Here is a 7,965-nt window from a genome sequence, read left to right on the forward strand (position 1 = left end):
AGTTGCTGCATGGCCCAACTGGGGCTAGAGGCAGCAACATGCTCCATGATTCTGGCCAGACTGCAGCCCCAGCAGGACCTAGAGCTGCAAGGGGAAGGTAAGTGGCATTGGGTAAGAAGGGGGAGGCTGCAAAGGGGGTAGACAGCATGGGAAGAAGAGTGAAGGGGAGGCAATTGGAGGGGAGCATGTGCCTAGAGGTGCAGGCACCACAGGGAGGAAAGAAAAGAGGAGGGCAGGTAGCAAGGGTGCAAGTGGAGGGGCCAGACATCATGGGGTGTGCAGGTAATACTGGGGGGAGGAGGAGGGAAGAAGGGTAGGTGAGGAGGCAAGTGGTGGAGGGGACAGGTAGCAAGGGGCAGAGGTCAGGCCACTTAGTTCTTTTGTTGACTGCTATACCACTGCCTTCCTCACTGCTGTTCATTGCTTGCTTTTCTGCAGCAGTATGGGGGAGCAAATTTTGAAGACAACCCTCCAAAAATTAAATTCTAAACATGGAAAATTATAACAAATTATACATTTTCCATGTCTAGTATCTAATTATTTGGCAGTTGTCTTAAATTCAGTGCCATCTTAGATTTGTGTAGAAACAGTTAACTGAAAACAAAGCTCCTGAGTGAATGGTTGCCAACTGTACAGACTCATTTTAACCAAAAATGAAAGTCAAGAGCACTCAGAATGACCTCAAAATAGGTTCGCCTTTAAAAAAAAAAAAAAAAAAAAAAAAAATACAGCTACCAGAAGAACAGTCTTCTGACGCTGCTCTGTGTGGTTTAGTTGAAACCACAACCGTTTGGGTTCTCATGAATTAAAAGGAGGATGTGAGGACCAGTTGCATCAGCTTCTTTCTTCCTTTGAGACTGGAACAGTCTTAAAATTTAAATACAACTTATTTCATTTTTTACGAACTGCTGAGGACATCGTCTTGCATGCTTGGAATGAACACCTTGAATAGTATTCAGAATGTGAATATATGAGAGAGAGAACTATATAAAATATGTAAGAAAATTCTGTAGTTAAAATGTAAAGTCATTAAGGGAGTTATTTAAATACTCTGGTTCATGCAATTTTAAGAGCAGAAAACTCAACCCATAAAATATATCATCTTTTGACCTAGTGCTTGCATTCAGTAGAAAATTACACATGCAGGGCCCGATTTTGTAAACATCTTGCAGGTGTGGTTCATTTTCTTTGCATGGGAAGGCCTGTGGTCCTGTTAAGCCCCATTTCTTCTTGTGGTTCTGTGATACATTTTGATTAGTATTAGTGTACGTTTAGTACCTTGCACTAACTGCGGCTGTGCATCAGATGTTCTTTCACCTGTTCTGGTTTTAAGTATTTGACACTACCAGGACATGATCTTTTTTTTTTTTTTTTTCTTTTTTCTTTTTTCTTTCAGACTTGCACGTAACAATTGATTTCTCGGCCAAAATTCTCTTGTTCTTTGTAATCTTGAATTAAATTGTTACGTCATGACTGCATTGGTAACAATTTTTTTTTCTTTTTTTTAAAGGACCTTTCAAGAATTCTTTCAGTTAAAACAATTGCCAGAAATGTTTCTTTTGTCATGTCTTGCTAATACTATTATTAAAATTATCACTATTCTGTTTATTCGCTTTGTGTTTTTCAAACTACTTTTCTGTTCTGTGGAGATATTTGTTTCAAGAATGTAGGCTTTTAAGAGAGAAATTCACGTTGTATCCATTGGTATTTAAGCTTTTGTTCTCTTGAGAAGAAAACAAACATAATACAAATTGAAAAAAACAATAGCTATAAAAAATCAGAACTGTAAACTAGGAATGCTGATAAGTAAGTGAGTTGAACATGCTGCTTTGCCTGACTCTAGATTTTAAATTTGGTAATTCTACATTTGGTCCCTTTCTTCACCTTTCCAAACAAGTGAATCTTTTGCTTTGTTTTTGGAGTGGTAACTTGCTGCAACAACTCTGATCCTAATCTATTCATCATAAGAGGGCCCATGTACTTGCCATACTCTTTTTATTATCGTTTTTTAAAAAGATTTTAAATTGCTGCAGAATTGGTAAGAAGAATGGTTAAGAAGCTTCAGTTATGGCAAGAAGTAGATGAGAGCAGTACTCTCCAAGTAAGAGCCAAGTCACCTAAAGCAGGGTTTGGGAATTTATGGTGTGTGGGCCAAATCCATTAGATCGGGCCTGCAGAGCTGGAGCTTCAGCAGCAGGGGCTTTCTATGGCTGGTGGTGGTGGGGTAGGATGGAGTTTGTTCCACACCACAGCTGGGCAGTGGGGAGCATTAGTGGCAGCAGCTAGATCGTAGCATTGGCCTGCTCTGGACCCAAGCTGGGCAGTTCTGGCCCTCTATGAGGAAACATTGCTGACCTCTGCATATTTTATATGTTTAAAATATATATATATATATGCTGCAGTATATTGCAGTGTGCTTTAGCTGATTTTCTTGATTTTCTTTATAAGAGAAGAACCACCCCCTTGCTTCACTCTAAATGATGTAAATGATCAGATGTTCCTAATGCGAATGTTAATTCCAGCCTGATGCAGACCGAGATGAACATACTTCAGTGCACATCCTCAACATCTGACTTCCCAATGGTCACAGCTACTTTGAAACAAAATTTTCCTGAATATAGTAGTGAGATCATTCCTTAATACAGACAAACTACTTGTGTATGTCAAGTTTAAATGCAAATGTCTCAGAAAACACATTTCTTAACTCTGTTTTAAAAACATGATTTCATATTGAAGCTTTTTTAAAAAGTTCTTTTCTCTGTGATTGAGCGCTTTGAAAATTTATCTCCCAGAGATTAAAAAAATAAGTAATTACAACTATCTGGAATAGAACAGGTTTTCTTGTTGGTTTTTTTTCCTTCTAAATAAGTATCACAGTTTCCATTTTTCCCCTTACTTTCTTGGGTGATTTTTGCCTCATCAACATCTGGAAACTAAGGATTTTGGAAACCTTCAGATCTTTCTTGAAAGACTTTCATGAAACTGAGCTGGCATTTTCCTTTATAATGAATTGTTGAGACTGTAGGATGTGGCTGAAGGATTACATAACTAGCAACTAGGCTGGGCCATAGAAAGATTTCCTAGCAGTTGTTTAGGACTCTAGCAATATCTGCTACACAGAAACCTGTAGTTCTTTTCCTAATTGGAACTACAGTAATTGCATCAAAACCTGATGTTAAATTTATGTCTTCATCTTTGAGCTGAAGACCTTTTCCACTGAAAACAACTGGACTAAATGTTGGGATGGGTCACTCCTCATTCACTTCGTTTGCACTTGCTCTGCCTCTGGTTACAAATAATTAGCCGTCATTAATGGAAAAAAAGCTGTATATGTGATGGTAGAACAAGGGTCTCAACTGTACTAAAGTGATATCCTAGGGAAATTTTGCTTCCTATAATGAGGCACCTAAAATAAATGTATTAAAAGAAAAAAAATAAAGTGGACTTCTATTTTGCCTTCCCAATTCTGGATTAAAACAAGATCTCACCAGCTCAGTTGTTTCCATTTACCATGATCATATTTTCAGAGAAATTCTATCTAATTGTATTAAGAATGCATGTGTATGTGTGTGTCTCTCAGTTTCACACACTTTGTTCGTGGAAGTCAAAAAAAAAAAAGGCATTTTTGATGTCTGATGCATGTCTGTAGCAATCCATTTGGGACAAATCCAGCCCTTCTTGCAGACTTAGATGGTGGAGTATTGCTATGGGAAGTGGAGCTGAGATGATGATAATATGCATCTTTGACCATAAAGGAGGATTAATAAGAATCCAACATAAGATTCAGCTTCCTTGTTTTGTTTCAATTCCTCTCAGATCTGCTTAAGTCCTGATTCTGCTTCCTGTGCTGGAGGCTGAATGTGCATCGTAGTACAATGCAATGCGTTTTGTATGAGTTACAATGTTTTAAGAGCAAGTTTACTACTTTTCTTTCTTCCCTCCAGCTCCTGAAAACTCTAGAATTAAAGGCTGGGAACAGTCAGTATATCTGAGCTGTACAGCTTGGGCAATAGGATTTTACTTGGTGTAGTTCAATTATGCATCCTAACTAACCTCTTGAATAGTAGTATGAATGGAAAACAAGAGACCTGTTCATCAAGCTAACTGGAAACCCCCTGTTCCAATGCTCCATTCCTAACGGACCTCCTGAGGCACCAGGTCCCGTTCCTGTTGTTGCAGGCACCAGGTCATATAATCTCTTCCGTTATAAAGTTCAGTCTTAGACTCAGTTATTGTTTTGCCTATGCTACTCCCGTAGAAGGCTCTTTCAGAACTGAATTGGTGTCTTTAAACACATCAGGGAGCAAACCAGGGATGGACAATATGTATTAAGCTAAAGTACAATGTTGCCATGAGGAAAAAATGGGTATGAACTCATCATCAAAAAACTTAGGCTAGAAAGTAGCGGAAGTCTCTTAACTGCGAGAGAGACGGAGGATGCGACTGCTCTTCTTTCCGTCTCCCCTCCCCACCACTTCACAGCCCCACTTACATACCACTGGAAGTTGCTGAAATGTAGAATATTATGGGTTACTTGACCTCTTCTTTTTATGGTTAAATAAATTCAAGATGCATTAGAGAGAGAATTTTTTTTTTATGGTCAATTGTAAGTATCTTTCTGTTTAACAGTTGGTGATGTTTTTTGTTACACACATTGTTATATACAAATTTAACTTAAAAATATGGAGAGTGCAGTGTTGGGCCCCTTGTTTGTGGTATGCTACCCTGGATATACAAAAGGTTAAAAAGAACTGAACTTTTGTGATGAAAAATATGAACTCTCTAGCTTTTTGACATGCATTCGACTCCCATGAGTTTTAATTTCTAAAGGAATTTTAAATATTGTATAATTGGCTATGATATCTAACAGATTCCAAATACAAAAGGAAATATAAGCAAGCTTTGTAATGTATCGTTCTCAGGAAGATTAGTATCTTTTAGTATGCATCCTTTATTAGGCTAAATTCTATTAGTATGCGTCTGTTTTATGGTATCCATTGTTAATATTGACTGTAGGTATATTTTGATAATTTGTAACTGTAAGAAAATTAGCATTTTTTTTTTTTCTAGAAATGCTTGCCCTTTCAAATAGAGAGATGCTTTCCAAGGAACACCACACCCATTTAGGTATCTAAATGAAAAGGACGCAATATTTTCATGAGTGCTTAGTATTTGTTAGTTCCAGTCAGAAGCTGCTGGATGTTAAGCACTTGAAAATCAATGTGCAAACTACGTAGTCACTTAATTTAAAGAATTAAAGTATTTCTCTGTATTCTTTTCTTTAAAAAAATATTTTTTTAAATGGTAATTAAAGTTCAGTGTGTTCTGCTCTGAGGAAGATACAACAGGAATAACTGATAGATGTAGAGAAATTGTCACACTTTCATACAATAGTCTGAAAGCACTCAAGGTACAAAACTCATTTTGTTTTAGGAACACTTAGAAATTAAAATGATTATCTGCATACAATAGTATGTGCTATATTTTTGAGGTACTTTGTTTTTAATATAGCCTGGTGAAGGGTGGATAATTCAAACAATATTAAAATTGTCTTCTTTCTTAGCATATAATTGCTGAGGCAGTTGTGTTGGTTAAGTACTGTAACTTCTGAGTTTGGGAGTTTGGAAGCTGATCCTTTTGCCATCTGAAAACCATCAGTCTCAAAGGTTGAAATCCTGGCTCCATCATTGAAAACAATGGCAAAAAAAAAAATCATTGTTTTCAGCGGGGCCAGAATTTAATCTTCTGGTTTTCAATTATTTTTAATAATAACCTGCACTTTTTTTTTTCTCCAGCTTTTTGCTGAAAGCCTGAATATTTTATGCTGGGAAATGTATTGGGAGAAGTGTATCAGCATAACCTCCTGGATGGATGTTATTTTGTAAGAAAATGCCTTTTTGTGACTTAGCTTGTGTTGGTTTGTTATTACCCATGACCTCTTGTTTCACAAAGACTACGTTCTAAACACAACTGAGCAGGCGGTTTGTTCACTTCTTAATGATAAAATGGACTGGCATAAATGCGAGTTGAGTTAAGCACTAGGGAAAAATATTGACTTTACAGTCTGCTTACTGTGCAGTTTGTATCTTATTTCATGGTATGCTTAGATACTTCCATGGCTTGCTATTTCCTTTTTTTGTGGGCAAACACATGACTACTGTAGCTGACAGCTGCAATTGCCTTGTTGACCAGCTCTTGCTAAGTAGTTTCTCTCATTCTCAAACCCTTTACACTAAGAAGGGTAAGACAACCTCCAGTCATGTTTTGTGAAAGTATCAGAAGAAAAATGCACGTTGAAGCTCAGAGCTGTTGCTTTGTTCTGATAATGCTCTATAAACAATGCAAGGCTTTGCAAGAGTTTAAATTTTATAAGCATGTGAGAAATGCAGTTAAGGGAACCCTTGATCAGCCAAGTTTAAACTTGTGGAAAACTAGCAAAAGTGGAGCAGCTAACAGATTCTCCAGAACTCCCGACACCCACCTTTGAAAGGAGATCTGGGTAACTGTGGTCTGGAAAAGTGCAACCCTGACTTTTAATTTTAATATGAGCTTATCAGTGTAAAAGTATGTAAACTGCATTAAACTGTTGTGAGGGAAAATTGGAGGTTTTGCTAAATATTGTGTTCAGTGTTGGACACTAACAGATTTTTACTTGTATTGGCAAAGTCTTGTTGGAACGGAAGTATTTGTTTTCCAACAAGACTTTGTCAGCAAGCCCTCACCAGGATGACCTGAGTGGTGAAGACATATTGGCAAAGTCTTGTTCCAGCAAAAATAGTTGGATGTATTTTTAAGGATAGACTGCGTATCTCTGCTTTGGCTAAAAGCAGAAATGGAAAATGAAAAACTAGCCGAAGAAGGGAGCCTGGAGAGGACAGATCATCAGTCTCAGCTTAAATATAAGAGTTTTTATTTCAAAAGAATTTGAGCTAGCATTGTTTCTTCGTTAGGAGAAAATCCTCACAGGATTTCTTTGTTCTATTACTCACTTGCCCAAGCCCCATCATAGTAAGTAACTTACTAATTTAGTTCTTCAGTTCACCTATCTGCAAAATTGATATAAATCCTTCACTACAAGGATGTTTGGGGCTAAAGATTCTATAAATAAATCTCTAAAATTCTTAGGAGAAAGACAAATTAGTTGATGGTTGCAAGAAAAATAACATTTTAAATTTAAATCGGAGTGGGCTTGTACAATATGTGAAGGGGAGAAATGATGCAGGAGGTTGCCAGGGCATCTGTGGGATAGTGCTGGATTTTTACATGGTTTTGTGGGTTTCAGCTAGTCCTTTTACTGAAGAACCTAGCATTCAAGATTTGTGTATGTTTGGCTGTGGGAGGAGGAAAGTAGAAAACTCATTCCTTTCCGCCATAACACAAAATGGTGGAAAAGTAGGAAAGTAGCAGGAAACTCCTACGGATACGTGGTCTAAATCCAGTTTTGCTTTCTGAGGCCAGGTATAGATGTTGAGTTTCTTCCAGGAGAATTCCTGTTCTCTCGGTAGAAACCAAAAGCATACAGACCTTCAGGCAAAAATGAGTGCTTTGGGAGAAAAATAACCAGGTAGCAACTTGGGATAAATCGCTCCTGGGAGCATTTCTCTTGGAAGTCTGAATGCCCATACACTTTCCCCTGGCTTAACCACTGTTAGGGACCAGGAGGATTGGTGCTGGGGAAAGGCTCCCTGCCTTCCCAAGATCGGGGTGACTTTAGACTTGAGAAGGCATAGGAAGCAACTGCTTTCACACCCCTTCTCACTCCCCACCACCCTCCTTGTCCTGTAGACTAAAAAATGAGAGGAGCAGTAGCCACCACTCCCTGCCTGTAATGGAAACTGGGCACTGGTTTTGGAAAGAGGCCGAAGGCTTTACAGGCTCCTGTCGGCTTCCCCTTGCTGCCCAGCGGAATGACAGGGTGGGGGGATTTAAGAAATGATCACCCATTTGCAGCCTGATTGGGGGGGG

The 7,965-nt window shown here is 38.3% G+C and overlaps 1 protein-coding gene across 3 annotated transcripts in view; it reads left to right on the forward strand.

Moving 5' to 3' along the window:
- Positions 1-7,965, forward strand: part of SEC14L1 (SEC14 like lipid binding 1) — a 55,395-nt gene that overhangs the window by 3,107 nt on the left and 44,323 nt on the right. The gene's annotated exons all lie outside the window — the stretch shown is intronic.

Source organism: Alligator sinensis, unplaced genomic scaffold (genome assembly GCF_000455745.1).
Source record: "Alligator sinensis unplaced genomic scaffold, ASM45574v1 scaffold400_1, whole genome shotgun sequence".
NCBI classification, from domain to species: Eukaryota; Metazoa; Chordata; order Crocodylia; family Alligatoridae; genus Alligator; species Alligator sinensis.